This window comes from Panthera tigris, chromosome B2 (genome assembly GCF_018350195.1).
Source record: "Panthera tigris isolate Pti1 chromosome B2, P.tigris_Pti1_mat1.1, whole genome shotgun sequence".
Lineage (NCBI taxonomy): Eukaryota > Metazoa > Chordata > Mammalia > Carnivora > Felidae > Panthera > Panthera tigris.
The window spans coordinates 35,396,660-35,411,071 of record NC_056664.1 but is presented as its reverse complement, the minus strand read 5'-3'; positions in this window follow the sequence as shown (position 1 = coordinate 35,411,071).

The following is a 14,412-nucleotide window of genomic DNA, read 5'->3' as shown; positions in this document are numbered from 1 at the left end:
TTTACTTGGGGCTTTCTCAGCAGCTTCTTTTCTGCATCTGACCTGCTCACCGCTGTGAGGAAACAGCTTTTTTTTTTTTTTTTTTTTTTTAATTAAAAATAGATCACAAACCTGTTAAGGGCTAGCAAGGAGGGGTACAGTGCTGTTCTCACCTCTCTACTTGGTCTCAGTCTTTTAATGACTGCTGTCTCCACCTCCTTGCCCCAGGGGAGCGCGGCTTCCTCCCTGAAACTCAGATAATAACAGCTAACTCAGGCACTCTTTTTAGTGCTTTACAAGTAGTTTCTCATTTAATCCCACAATAGCCTTATGAGGTAGGTCCTATTACTATCCCTATTTTACAGAAAACGAAAACAAAAACAAACAACAAACCCTGAGGATCAGAGAGATTAAGTAACTTGCCCAAAGTCACCCAGTAAGAACGCAAAAGAAGTCAGATTTCCAAAGCAAAGATGAGTGGCCTACAATTCCAGCAAAGGTTTGGTTGAGAACCCGGATGATCACGTTCTTGCCGTGTCCTCCTCAGACTTCCTTGTCTTAGCATGCTGGGTCGTTTCCGCCTGTCTACCATCTGGTCTCCCAGCCCTTCCACAACAAATGCCCATCGCCTGCATTCCCCTTCTTCAAACCTTACTGGCCCTCCAAGCCTCTCCCACCGGGTTCTAGTCTCGCTGGTCCCGAACCAGGGCTCTCCATCAAGACTTGTCTTCGTCCTGGAGTGTGGGGACAGAGCCTCAGTCATCTTGATATCTGAAGTGACTGGCACACCTTCACGCTCCAGCACCTGTAAACCCCTGGGGCCTCACACACCCAACTGCTTCACTAGCTCAGAGCAATTTCTTCTGGCAATTTCTTTGGCTCCTCCCTAACTTCGATAATAACCCTCTTCACTTTTTGTGTTTACTTTTTATTATGGAGAATTTAGAACACATACAAAAGTAGACAAATATAATGCATTCCCAAAACCCATAACCGAGACCCAACAAGCATCAACTCATGGCTAATAGTGCTTCATCTATGGCCACATTCACTACCCCTTATCATTTTGAAACAAATCCCAGAGGTCAGATGATTGTACCCATAAATATTTTGGTGTGCATCTAAAAGATAAGGAGATTTTATATACGTACATGTGTGTATGTGTGTGTGTGTGTGTGTGTGTGTGAGTGTGTATATATTTTATATATATAAATATATATTAAAAATTTATATTTATAAATTATATACTCACATACGGTAATATTATTCTACATATGCATATATACATATATATGTTATATACATGTACATGTATATATATATATATATATATATAAAATAATATTACCATTATCATACCCCGAGAGATATTTACTAATAATTCTCCAATATAACCAAATACCTAGTCAACATTCAAAGTGCCAATTCTTCATAAATGTCATCTGCTACAGACTGAATTGTGTCCCCCCCCTAAAATTCATCTATTAAGCCTTAGCCCAGCGTGCGTCTGTATAGGGGATATAGGGCTTTTAGGAAGTAATTAAGCTTAAATGAGGTCAGAAAAGTAAGGTCCTTATAAGGATTGGTCGCCTGGGGCGCCAGGATGGCTCAGTCAGTTGAGCCTGCAGCTCTTGATTTCAGCTCAGGTCATGATCCCAGGATTGTGGGATTGAGTCCGGAGTCAGGTTCCATGCTGAGAATGGAGCCTGCTTGGGATTCTCTCTCTCTCTCTCTCTCTCTCTCTCTCTCTCTCTCTCTCCCTCTGCCCCTCTCCCCAGCTCACTTTCTCTCTCTAAAATAAAAAAAAATAATAATAAAAATAAGGGGCGCCTGGGTGGCTCAGTTGGTTAAGCGTCTGACTTCAGCTCAGGTCATGATCTCACGGTCCGTGAGTTCGAGCCCCGCATCGGACTCTGTGCTGACAGCTTGGAGCCTGGAGCCTGCTTCAGATTCTGTGTCTCCCTCTCTCTCTGTCCCTCCCCCATTCATGCTCTGTCTCTATGTCAAAAATAAACATTAAAAGGGGCGCCTGGGTGGCTCAGTTGGTTGGGTGTCCGACTTTAGCTCAGGTCATGATCTCACGGTCTGTGAGTTCGAGCCCCACCTCGGGCTCTGTGTTGACAGCTCAGAGCCTGGAACCTGCTTGGGATTCTGTGTCTCCCTCTCTCTCTCTGACCCTTCCCTGATTGCGTGCGCTCTCTCTCTCTTGCTCTCAAAAATAAATAAACATTTTTTAAAAAAAGATTAAAAAAATAAACATTAAAAAAAACTTGACTGTTTAAAAAAAAACAAAAGGATGGGTGGCCTTAGAAGAAGAATAGGAACAATCTCTTCATACCCACCTCTCCCCCCACCCCACATTCCCTCTGAGGGGAGGCCACGTGGAGATAAGTGGCCAGCTGCAAACCAGGAAAAGAGATCTCACCGGAAAAGGAAACCTGCCAGTGCCTTGATCTGGGATTTCCAACCTCCAGAACTGTGAGAAATAAATTTGTATTGTTTTTAAGCCTCTATGGCTGGGGTATCTTGTTACGGCAGCCTGCGTAGACTGATCCAACAGCATTTTTTTAAAATTAGAATCCAGGGGCACCTGGCTGGCTCAGTCGGTAGAGCATGTGACTCTTGATCTCAGGGGGCATGAGTTTGAGCCCCGTATTGGGGGTAGAGATTACTTAAAAAAATAAAAAGAAAAATCAGGATCCAAATAACGTCCACATGTTACAATGTCCCATTATTAACTCTCCACCCACAGGTTTGTTCTGTTCTTTTCGTGTTCTCGCACAAGACAGTTAAGAGGACACTGAGTTGCTGGCCCAACAGGTCCCATGGTCAGGACTTTGCCAATTGCAGGGCTGATTTCCTGGATTTCCTGTCCATGGTTGTTAGAGCTGGGGACTTGATCAGATTCATCCTTAAATGCCACTTTTCCTGGATGTCCTCCCAGGTCTGGGGAGGCTTCTCTCCTTGATGCTCCTCTCCCTTCAACTGCCCGGTGCCCAGCTTCCTCCCCTGCCTCCCACCAGACTATACACTGGCTCCTTGCAGGCAGGGCCCGGGGACACGCACTGCCTGTCTGGTCCCCAGCCCAGCCGGGTGTCCAGAACATAGTGGGGCCTCAGAAGCCATATGGAATGGACAAATGTTACACCCTGAGCCCAGAAGCTTATCTCAGCCCTCAGCTGCCAGTGCCTTGGGCTTCTAGAGCAGAGTCTAGACCCAAACAGCAAGATGTGCCCCTCACATAGGCCAGGAGAGGGCACAGGGGCACCTGCAGGAGGCCACCTAGTAGCTCAACTCTGAACATGGCACAGGTACCCTCAGAGCTGCATCAGCCCAGGAAGGAGAGCCAAGACGCCCACGCCCAAAATAATCTTCCGGGGCCCTGTCTCCTCGGTCCCCCCACTTCAGCCCCTCACTGTGCTGCCAGCCTTTCTGCCTGACTTGCTTCTCGCCTGCAGGCATCCCCCCGAGGCTCAGCACACACCCTCTCCACCAGTTCAGTGGGTTCGCCACAGACCACCAGCTTGTCTAGCTCCTGGGACAGGTGTGTGGTTGGCTCCAGGACAAAGGGGGCCTGCTGCTTCTGCAGGTCACCTGTGTCATGGAGGTTGGTGGCTTGGAGGTGGCTACCTGTTCATCCTGCTGAGCCCCAGCCCTTCTTTGCAGATTCAGTCCATTTTGGCTTCCCCCATTTTACACCCATCTTCCCCACTGCCTGCTTTGATGATCTTGGACTCAGAAGCATCGATATTTTAAGCAGCTTCCGCGTCATAAAAGGTCAGACCCCACATCCTCTGCCACTCCTGGGGCTCTGCTTCTTCTTCTTCTTCTTCTTTTTTTTTTTTTAATGTTTTTATGTTTTTGAGAGAGACAGAGCACAAGTGGGGGAGGGGCAGAGAGAGAGGGAGACACAGAATCCGAAGCAGTTTCCAGGCTCCGAGCCATCAGCACAGAGCCATCAGCACAGAGCCCGATGCTGGGCTCGAACTCGTGAACTGCGAGATCATGACCTGAGCCGAAGTTGGATGCTCAACCAACTGAGCCACCCAGGTGCCCCTCTACTTCTTTCATCAAATCCAACCTATCTGCTTTGGGCCAGTAACTGAGCTTCACTCTCCTCGTGTGAAATGGGGATCGTTAGAGCGCCACCCTCCCGTGGTGGTTGGAAAGATAAAATGGGACCGTACCATGTGTAAGGGCTCAGAGTGAGACCTGGGAGAGAGTAGACACTCAGGGAACTTTGGGTACACACATTCTTGATCCTGATGGAAGACCTTTGCTATGGTTACCCCATTGCCTTAACCAATCAGTTCCTTTTGCCTGGAATGTCTCCACAGTTCACTTCCTCCAGGAAGCCTTCCTTGATATCAACCACTGGAATTGCTTTCTTTCCTCAGAGACCTGGTGTTCCTCTCTGCTTACTTTGATCTCTTCTGCCCCATTATTAAGTCATGCATGCAGTTAACAAGTATTTCTTAAGCACTTACTACGTGTCAGCATTAGGATAGAAGCTATAGATTAAACGCAGTCCCTTACCCCTTAGTCCCTTACCCCTTAGCTCGTAGTTTAATGAGGAAGATGGGCCTGTTAACCACTAAACTATGATGTGGGAAATGCTTTGAACAAGGGATCGAAAGAAGGGGCATCAAAGTCTGCAGAGAATAGTAGGTGCTATTAAGGAAGCCTTCCTAGCAGAGGCGACCTGAAGGGTGAAGGATGAGTTAACTCTCCAGGTGGACAAGGTGGAAAAGGCATTCAAAACAGAAGGAACAGCATGTGCAGAGGGGCATTAGGCTTGAGACACCAAGGGTTGACTGGGGAGAAGAGCGGACAGTCCAGCACATCTGGGTGTCCAGGGGCTGGGGAATGACGGGACATAGGCTGAGAAGACTCCAAGGGTCTGGCCCTGGCAGGCTCTGTCTGCCGAGTGGATGTGCTTGTGAGCTAAGGGGAGTGGGTACAGAGTTTTAAGCAGAGGAGCCCCTGATCTGATGGGCATGAACACATCTCCTTCTACGTGGGGAGATCCCTATTTCAGGGCTCTTGGGGTCCTTGGCATGAATAAGTCTCGTGCTTTCTCCCTTCTGCTTTCAAAGCCATAAAGGAAGCCGGAAGAGCTCAGTTCCCTGCAGCCCAGAGAGGTGGAAGAGGGAGGGACAGAGGCTGGGAGGGATGCCCCACCAGGAACCGCAGGGCTGGGTCATGTGGCCGGCTGTCAAGAGAACTCTGCCCTGGGATGCAAAGAGGGCTTTGTGTGCAGACTAGGGGCATCCAAAGGGCCTCTCACTGGCGGGCCTGGGGCAGCAGGGGGCATCTGGGGGCCAGCAGGGAAGAAGTGTCAGAATTTAGGGCCTGGATGCTATGGGTGGGTGTGTGTGTGTGTGTGTATGTGTGTGCACACACAGGAAATCTCCAGGGGCTTGTGAGGGCATAGCTTTGTCGAGGGGGAATGAAGATTCCCAAGAGGAGCATTTATCTCTAGTGAGCCAAGGCCCGGGAGGGAACAGGCTGGTGTGTTCTCAGGGCTCCCCCTTGTCCCCAACCCCGCCCCCAGCCTCAGTCAAGCATAGCACCTGCTGAGAGCTTAATGGCCTGTGACAGACATCAAGTGGGATGACGCAGCTCCAGGGAAGGTGCAGGCAGCCAGCTGAAACCTGTTCCTGCCCACCAGCCCATGCCTGCCACCTCGCAGCCCCCTTCCCCCTCCCCGGCCTGAATCCTCTACCCCACTATTGGTCTTTGGGAGGCCCTGGCTGGGAGTTCTGGGTGGTCATGTGAGGGCAGAGGCCACACCACCAGTGCCAACGGGAGGGGTGGGCCCGATGGCCAGTCCCTGACTCGGGGAGGAAGATGAGCGAGCTAACAACATCCCTCATAGATTGGGCTCCCCCGTCCTTCCCCAAACAGCCAGACTTTTTCCACTCGTCCCTCTGCCGGAAATCCCACCAAAGCTGTCTTCTAGGAGGACTTGGTCTGTCTCCTGCCCCCTCAGCAGGCGTGGGTGCCAGGCCTCAGGCGCCCGTCGGCCTTCCTGCCGGTCACCTTTCCAGAAAGCCTCCCATATTTGGCTGCTGTGTACCCCTGCCCCTTTGTGGCCCCGGGGGTCCGAAATTTTTTCCATCTGAGTGGTGTCATCATTCAGAGCCATTTAGCTCTGGGAGGAACACGGGAGAGGCCACACCACACTCCCTCAGTACGTGCCAGCCAAGGGCTGGCTGCCCAGGCGGAGGGTCGGCTCTCAGGGTGCAAAGAGGGCTGAAGTGGACAAGACAGCAAATGTGTGTCAGTCCTGACGTGGGTGGCCGGGAGGACGTCAGTGAAGAACAGAAACAGCTCTTTCTTCTTCAGCGTGCGAACGATCAAGTTTCAAAGTTGGCATTCTCAGGGATTGGGCAACGTTTGTGCCTGCCAGGCCCTGGCACCCACCCTACTATTCAGGAAGGACTCAAGGTCACCAGAGGCAGGCATCAGGTGGGGCCGAGGGAGGTGTCCTGGGAAACCGGGAATGAAGAGGGAAGGGTGGTGTGTGTGAAATCGTAGCCGGGGCTGGGCTGACAGCGACTGTGCAGGAGGCATGAGATATGCCCCTGGGAGGCTGGGAGGGGGCAGAGGGAGGGATTGTGTTTCTGGGGGAGGCGAGGGGGCCCCCACAGAGCTAGGCCCCGGGCCTGGGCAGGGAGGCGCCAGAAGGGAGCCAGCCAGGCAAGGCCACAGCCCAGGAACGGTGCCAGGCCGTGCCTGAGAAGACGCCCAGAGTGCGAGCACACGGCCAGCGTGTGGGGCCTCACGCTCCGGGTCACTCTTTTATATCCAAACAGCTGTGGGCCTTTCTCAAGGACTGCTGGGTCCTCCACAGCAGCCCGTGCAGAAACATAAGCAACTTGGAGAGAACCGACAGGTTTCCAAGTGGAAAAAGAGAACAAATTGTTCCTGCACAGCCAGCTGCCCTGCCCACTGGCGACCTTTCTTCCACGACCCGCTTCCCAGCCTGAGCTACCTCTTCCCATCTTCCCACACAACAGCGGGACCTCTTCTCTGCCTGCGAGCCCACACTAACGCACCTGCTCTGTGACTAAGCTCCCCTCTTTCCATGCTTCTGGGAGTGCTGCTCTATTACCAGCCACGCAAAGCCCACTCAGATCCATTTCTCCCACCAAAGAGCCGCACAATTGCCTCCTTTCTTCCCACCAGCTTTCTCCCTTCCTTCTTTCCTTTCAACAGAGAGCCCCTGTCCCAGGACCTTGGGGAAATATGACAAATGACCCTCTCAAATCTTGCCTGAGGCTTTACTCCTTACAAAACCCTGAGAGAGAGAGAGAGAGAGAGAGAGAGAGAGAGACCAGGACCCTGGCTTATTTCTCTCTGTGTCCCCAGAAGTGAGCATGGGGCCTGCCATGGAGTAGGCCCTCCCCAAATTTCTCCTGGGAACAGGACATTCTGAGCATGTAGGAAGGGGTCATGGGAGAGTGCAGGGTTCTCCCTCCTCAATTTTCTGCCCTCTCTTGAGTTTGGCTTTTGGTCCCACACCGCCCGCCACCCCGCCCCCCTCCAGCCTCATTGTCTATCTTGACCAGGTTCCTCAAGCCCTAACCCTGTCCTCCCTCCTCCCCCCAGGCCTTGTGTACATTTCTCAGTTTTCCACCCAGCTCAGGGTTCAGTGCTCCAGTGTGAGCGAGCTAGCCCCCTCCCCAGTGTCCCCAGAGAAAATGTGAAAGAAACTGCCAGAATGTCCACTACTCTAGCCTCAGTTTTCCAATCTTTTCAAAGGCTACCTTCCACTGGGCTATATTAGGGATATATCTAGCTTATGCCTCACTGCGTGTCATAGTCAAGTCCATAGCCAATGGCTTACAAGGCCCAACTCCCTGCCCTGATTTCCACCCCTGTTCCCTTTCTTGCTCTGCTTGAGCATTTGGCCTCCTCTCTGCCTTCCAACCTGCCACATGCTGACTGACCTCGTGGCCTTTGCACTTGCCATTCCTTCTACCTAGAACTCTCTTCTGCCAGATAGATACCTGCATGGCTCACCCTCTCACCTCCTTCAAATCTTGCTTTAGGGGCACCTGGGGAGCTCAGTCGATTAAGCGTCTGACTCTTGATTTTGGCTCAGGTCATGACCTTGTCTGTGGTTTGCGAGATCGAGTTCCGTGTCGGGCTCCGTGATGACAGTGCAGAGGCAGCCTGGGATTCTCCCCCTCTTGGCCCTTTCTCCACTTGTGCTTTCCTTCTCCCTCCCTCAAATTAAATAAACTTCAAAAAAGGATCTTTGCTTTAACATCACCTTCTCACCAGGGCCTTTCCTCTTTCCCACAAACTCCCCAAATTGCACCACCACTGCACATTCCCAGTCCTCCTTCCCTGCTTTATTTTTCTCACTTCTCACTTGCTGATACACTAACTTTGGGGGGTTATGTTTAGTGTCTATCTCCATCACTGGAATGTCAGTGCAAGAAGGCAGGTGTTTATGTCTATTTTGCTTACTGCTATATCCCCAGCATCTACAACAGTAGATAGTAGGAGCTCAATAAATATTGGTCGAAGGCATCAAGGGGGATTTTTACTTTCTGTCCCTCCTAAGCTGTCACAGGGCAGAAACTCCAGGGTACGCAGCTGCACTCACTGTGAGCCAAAGCTCATTCTGCCTCTGGTGCCTGATGGCACCCCAGCACTCCCGCCCCCTAACTGCCCCCCCACCCCCCAGTCTTCTGGACAAAATGCAGCTTGCACCCGTCTCCAGCAGGGGGCGGGGTGAGTAAGCCTCACCTCTTTCACTGCCCCACCCCTTTATTACAAGCTGGAATGGGAATTACAACCTGAGGAGGGAAGAGATCGCTGGCCTCTGCATGCGACCTTTCCCTTAGTGCAAGGAAAAGGCACCCTAAATAGCACTTCCTGGAAAAAAAAAAGAAAAGGTGCACACAGGAATTGCCGGTACTGCTTTTTCAAAACAGTTTCATTTCCAGACTCCATCCCCGGAGATTCTTAGTCATTTGTTTGGGCTGAGGACTGTTTTTTGTTTTGTTTTTTTTTTTCTCCCCAACTCTTCTAGTGATTCTAATGTTGAACCAGGGTAGGGAATCAGGGCAATTGCCTGGGAAGCCAGGCAATACCCTGGCTGGGTTCTGGTATCCCTTGATGTCCCAAGTTTTGCCGAGCACCCAGAGTGAGCACAGGTGCCCAAGATGCCAAATCTTGGCAATTCACTGGGGGAATGGTGGGTGTGAATGGATATTCCTCAGCTCATCTCACAGGTAGCTGTTCGTGAGCACACACACACACACACACACACACACTGTGCTGCCAAAGACCAAACTAATTCTCAGACAGGGCACAGCCACAACTAGGATTTACAAACTCCAATGCCGACTAGAACCACGCAGGGAACACAACTGGCTGTGGCAAGTGTGTTGTTGAGATTTGGAGAGCCACGGACTTCTCGTGAGGGCAGCTTTTTTTTACTCTGTTATGGCCTGTTGTCAGGAGTGGATGCAGGCTTCGTGGTGCCAGATTTTGTTCTTTGTCTTCCTCAAGAGAAATTAAAATTCAGGAATTAAAAAAAATTTTTTTTCTTAATGTTTTTATTTATTTTTGAGAGGGAGAGAGAGAGCCAGAATGCGAGCAGGGGAGGGGCAGAGAGAGATGGAGACACAGAATCTGCAGCAGGCTCCAGGCTCTGAGCTGTGGGCACGAACCCCATGTGGGACTCGAGCTCGTGAACCACGAGATTATGACCTTTAACTGACTGACCCTTAACTGACTGAGCCACCCAGGCACCCCTAAAATTCAGGAATTTAAAATGAAATAGCCCGTACTATCATGTAAAAATCCTGAGGCTGCCAAATGCGTTGCTAACCCCAGTTATAAGGTTGTTGGAAGTCCATTATTTTGCAAGGCTGACCCCTCTTACAACGGGCTTGGGATTTCACGTGATTGCTTTGGGGCAGGGTCCACCCTCCTTCACATTCAAGCTGGCAGGAGATGGCTGCTGGCTCCCGAACCACACGACACACGACACACGACGACGCTTAACGGCTGCTCCCTCAGCTCTGCCAGGACTCCCCTGGAGTTTTACAATAAAGGCTTGTGGCGGCAGTGTGCTGGAGTCAGTTCCCACTGGCTCGCCAAAGTCAATTGTGCCCATCTCTCTTTTTTTTTTTTAATGTTTATTTTTGACAGAGAGAGAGAAGCAGAGAATGAGCAGGGGAGGGGCAGAGAGAGAGAGAGGGAGACACAGAATGCGAAGCAGGCTCCAGGCTCTGAGCTGTCAGCACAGAGCCCGACGTGGGGCTCGAACTCACAGACTGCGAGATCATGACCTGAGCCCAAGTCGGACGCTCAACCGACTGAGCCACCCAGGCGCCCCTATTGTGCCCATCTCTTCCCAACTCCACGCCCAGTGACATGTCACATTAGCAGCTTAAAATCAGTCACAGCGAGAGTGTTTCCACCTCATGCATTCGGCAAGTGCTACAAATCAGAATGTTTTTCTTCCTAGAGGACCAGTTATTAAACTTACCAGCACAGGATTACATACGAGGATTCAGATTCTGCCAAGGGCTGGTAGGGAACAGTGGAGAAGGGAGTCGTTTTGTTTTCTAGTTACACAAGAATTCGTGTGAGTGTGTGCAGTAGACATTTTGATGGCACCTTCCCCTGGATACCCACTACGAGGAAACAACAATCTTAGTCCTGAATATTTTTTCCTCAATTAAGAAATAATGGTCACACAATAAAATGCCCGGGTTTTAAGAGTACAGCTTGTGAGATTTTCCTAGCGTAGCCACGTGTGTAATCACCATCCCAACAAAGATAATGCATTCCTACGCCCCCAGAAAATTCTTCATGCCTCTGTCCAGCCATTCCTCCCCCAAAGGTAATCACTGTTCTGATTTTTATCTCCAGAGATTAATTTTGCCTGCTTAAGGACTTTATATAAATGGAACCATACAGCAGGTGCTCCTTTTTTTTTTTAATGTTTATTATTATTATTATTTTTTTTTTGAGAAAGACAGAGAGTAAGCAGGGAAGGGGCAGAGAGAGAGGGAGATACAGAATCAGAAGCAGGCTCCAGGCTCCGAGCTGTCAGCACAGAGCCTGATGTGGGGCTTAAAGTCATGAACCATGAGATCATGGCCTAAGCCAAAGTCAGACACCCAACCGACTGAGCCACCCGGGTGCCCCAATGCTTATTTATTTTTGAGAGAGAGAGAAAGTGCGCATGTGAGTAGTGGGGGGAGGGGCACAGGGAGAGGGAGACAGAGAATCAGAAGCAGGCTCCGTGCTGTCAGCACAAAGCCCGAAGTGGGGCTGGCCTGACACGGGGCTTGAACCCATAAACCGTGTGATCATGACCTGAGTGGAAGTCAGATGCTTAACCGACTGAGCCACCCAGGCGCCCGTCCTTACTGCCAGTTCTTATTGCAGACCTGGGGAAGCCGAGGTTCAGAGAGGCCATCAGGGCCACACAGCTGTGAGCGACAATGACAGGATTCAGAGCCAGACATTTGACTCCAGACTGCATGCTTCCTATACCAGGTAGGCTCTTTCTAGAGAAGTCAGCAACTGTGGAGCTCCAAGGCTGGAGACGGCCCGCAGAGAGGGTAATCCCAGGGGTAGAGTGATGACCCTTTAAGGAGGGGCTGTCTCTACACCAGGCATGAATAAATAAAGAAGGAGGACGGGAGTGAGCCTGGCACCAGCCTGTGAACCCCTCTGGTTCACATGGGTATGGTGACTACCTCGGTATCGTTAGGAGCTGTGAGCTGCCAGAGTGTGTGTGGCGAGTGCTGAAAGCTTGCTCTCTCCTCGGACCATGGATCCAGAAGGCCTTCACGCCAGCAACACCCTTGAAGTGACCGGCCTGCCGGGGGCAGCCTCTGGAGGCCCAGGGTCATCACTCTGGACACCTGTCCATTTTCTGCGTTTGACCTCTGTTTAAGAGCGTGTGGTAGCAGACTTAGGCAGATTCCGACCTGAATCCTGGCTCTGCTTATTAGCTGTGTGACCCTGGGTGAGTTAACCTCTGGGTCTCTGTTTCCTCATCCGTGGAAATAATCATCTGAGGGTAATTATCATAGCCCTGGCCTCATATCGTAAAAACAAATGGAGTTGATACTTGGAAGCCAGGAGCAACAGTGTCTGGTGGGACCTTTGGAGGTACGGCTCACTTCCCTTTGCAGAGGAGTCCCTGAAAAGGACAGCTGCTTGAATTTAGCTCTTGAAACTGCTCAGTAGAATCCTACGTGTTTTGGGGCAGGGTGGGGTGGGGTGCCAGAACTTAAATTGGGCTCCTTTTGTAGCTTGGCCTCTGGGTGGGGTTGATGTCTGGGTATGGCTCCCCAGGGATCCATGACAGAAAAGAGGCCGGGGCTCCCCACTCCCACCCAGAGTGAAGAGAGTGAACAGAGACAGTAGCCAGAATGTTCTCACCCAGAACTAGTAAACCAGCCTGCGTCCAGAACAAGCCCATCTTCTTTACAGCTGCATAAATTCTCCAATATCTGGTGTGCCTTGCCCCTCGGATGTGAGGCCTGAACTCTCATGCTGACCTTGGCATGATCACCTCCAGTTCCCTCCTAGCCTGTTTACTGTGATGTCAACCTAGTTACAACTAATGGCTACTTACTATTTCGTATTCTCTTTTCATTGTAACATTAGTTCCCCACAGGACTCCAGGGATTGGTGGTTTATATACTTGGCAATTCTCAAGGTCTACAAGGCTTATTTCTTATTCATTTTCTGCTGTTTGATCCTTCTTTGGGGCATATGGGTCTTCCTAAAGTTTTCATTCTGTACGCGGTGCTACTGTAAATAACTACAATTTTTTAAAAGTACTTTTGCTTATTCATTCATTTTCTAGAAAATATTTAGTCGGTGTCTACCATGTGCCAGGCACTATGCCAACATGAACAGAACGGCCCTGCTCTCAAGGAATTTACAATCTGAGTGGCTCAGTCGGTTGAGCATTTGACTCTCGATTTCATCTCAGGTCATGATCCCAGAGTTGTGGGATTGAGCCCCGTGCCAGGCTCCACACTGGTCATGGAGCCTGCTTGGGATTTTCTCTCTTTCTCTGCTCCCCTCCCTGGCTCACTCTCTCTCTAAAATAAAACAAACCAAAAACAGAATTTACAATCTAACAAGGGAGACTGACCAGAAAGCAGGCAGCCCCCGTACAATGTGGTAAGTGCAGATGGTAATGAGACCACAGGGGGGCCACTAACCCAGCCCAGAGCTAACTGAAGTACTATTAAGTAGAAGTACTTAAGTATAGTTCTAAGTACTACTGCTAGGTTGCTCAGTAGAGGGAATGCTGAGCAAGATTTTCTGTCATTCAATCATTTCCACGAGTATACTTCTCATTTCTAAATGATTTGTTTGATTTGTTCAAATATACCTGTTTTTTTCACACTGTCCTTTTTTCCAGTACTTTCCATTCTTTATTTTGGCCACCACGTGAAAACTACATTTCCCCCCTTAAAGTTTCTTTCAGATTGCCTCATTACATCAAGTTCCCAGGAGTATTAACCCTCCTCTTTTCCCCATTCACTTTCACGATGGAATGTGGTTTTGAGTGGTTCATAATTTTTTCTGTGTGATTTTCCCCCCTCTGGGTGTCCCTATGAGCCATGGGTTGTGGAAATATGGCTTTGGTGCAGTTTACATTTGTTGCTCCTCAGTGTCCTAGAGTTATAATTGCTTTAGTTGATCTATTTTTACTTTAATTTCCTCGCTTAGGGAAATTGTTCAGTCACTTATAACCAATGTACTGTACGTACATCCCCATATTTGGTGCAAGATAACAATGTAGCTGCCTTATGGAACCACAGACTCAAAGGACCCAAATACACACAAAAAGTTAGGTGATCATGTAAATGAGACAGAGTAAAAGGCCTAGTGGTGAACACCCAGTCAAGTTCAGAAGGAAAACCAGGTGGAGAAAGATGATGAGGAAAAACCCAGAAAAGGAGAAGGTTTGTGTGAAGAAGTTTCAGAAGTAAAGTGAAGTAAACTGCCCGCCCCCCCACGTCCCCCAGAGCCCTGACTTCTTCTGGGTGGAGAGTTAATGTACTGCAGTTATCATAGGCTGTGGGTGAACTTGACTTTAAAGCTTCCCATAAGAAAGTGAAATCAGAATCCAGGCAAAAGGAGGTCCTTTAAAGTGCTCCTGGGGGCTAGAGGTAGGCTTGATGAAGGTTATGTTTCAAGGGGGAAGCACATACCTTGAAAGGGCTAGAAAGCTTTGTATTGACTGAGACCACAACAAGCCTGGGTTAGTGAGCCCAAGGAAGGAAGAGAGGAAGGGAGGGAAGCAGGCAGGCAGGATTTCAACGTGGGCAGTGTATGAAGTATTTATTGTCAGGAGTGGCAAGGGGAGAGTTGACTATTTAGGGGGCAAGGCAGGAAGGGAGTCAGGAAGGGCAGACTGCAGGA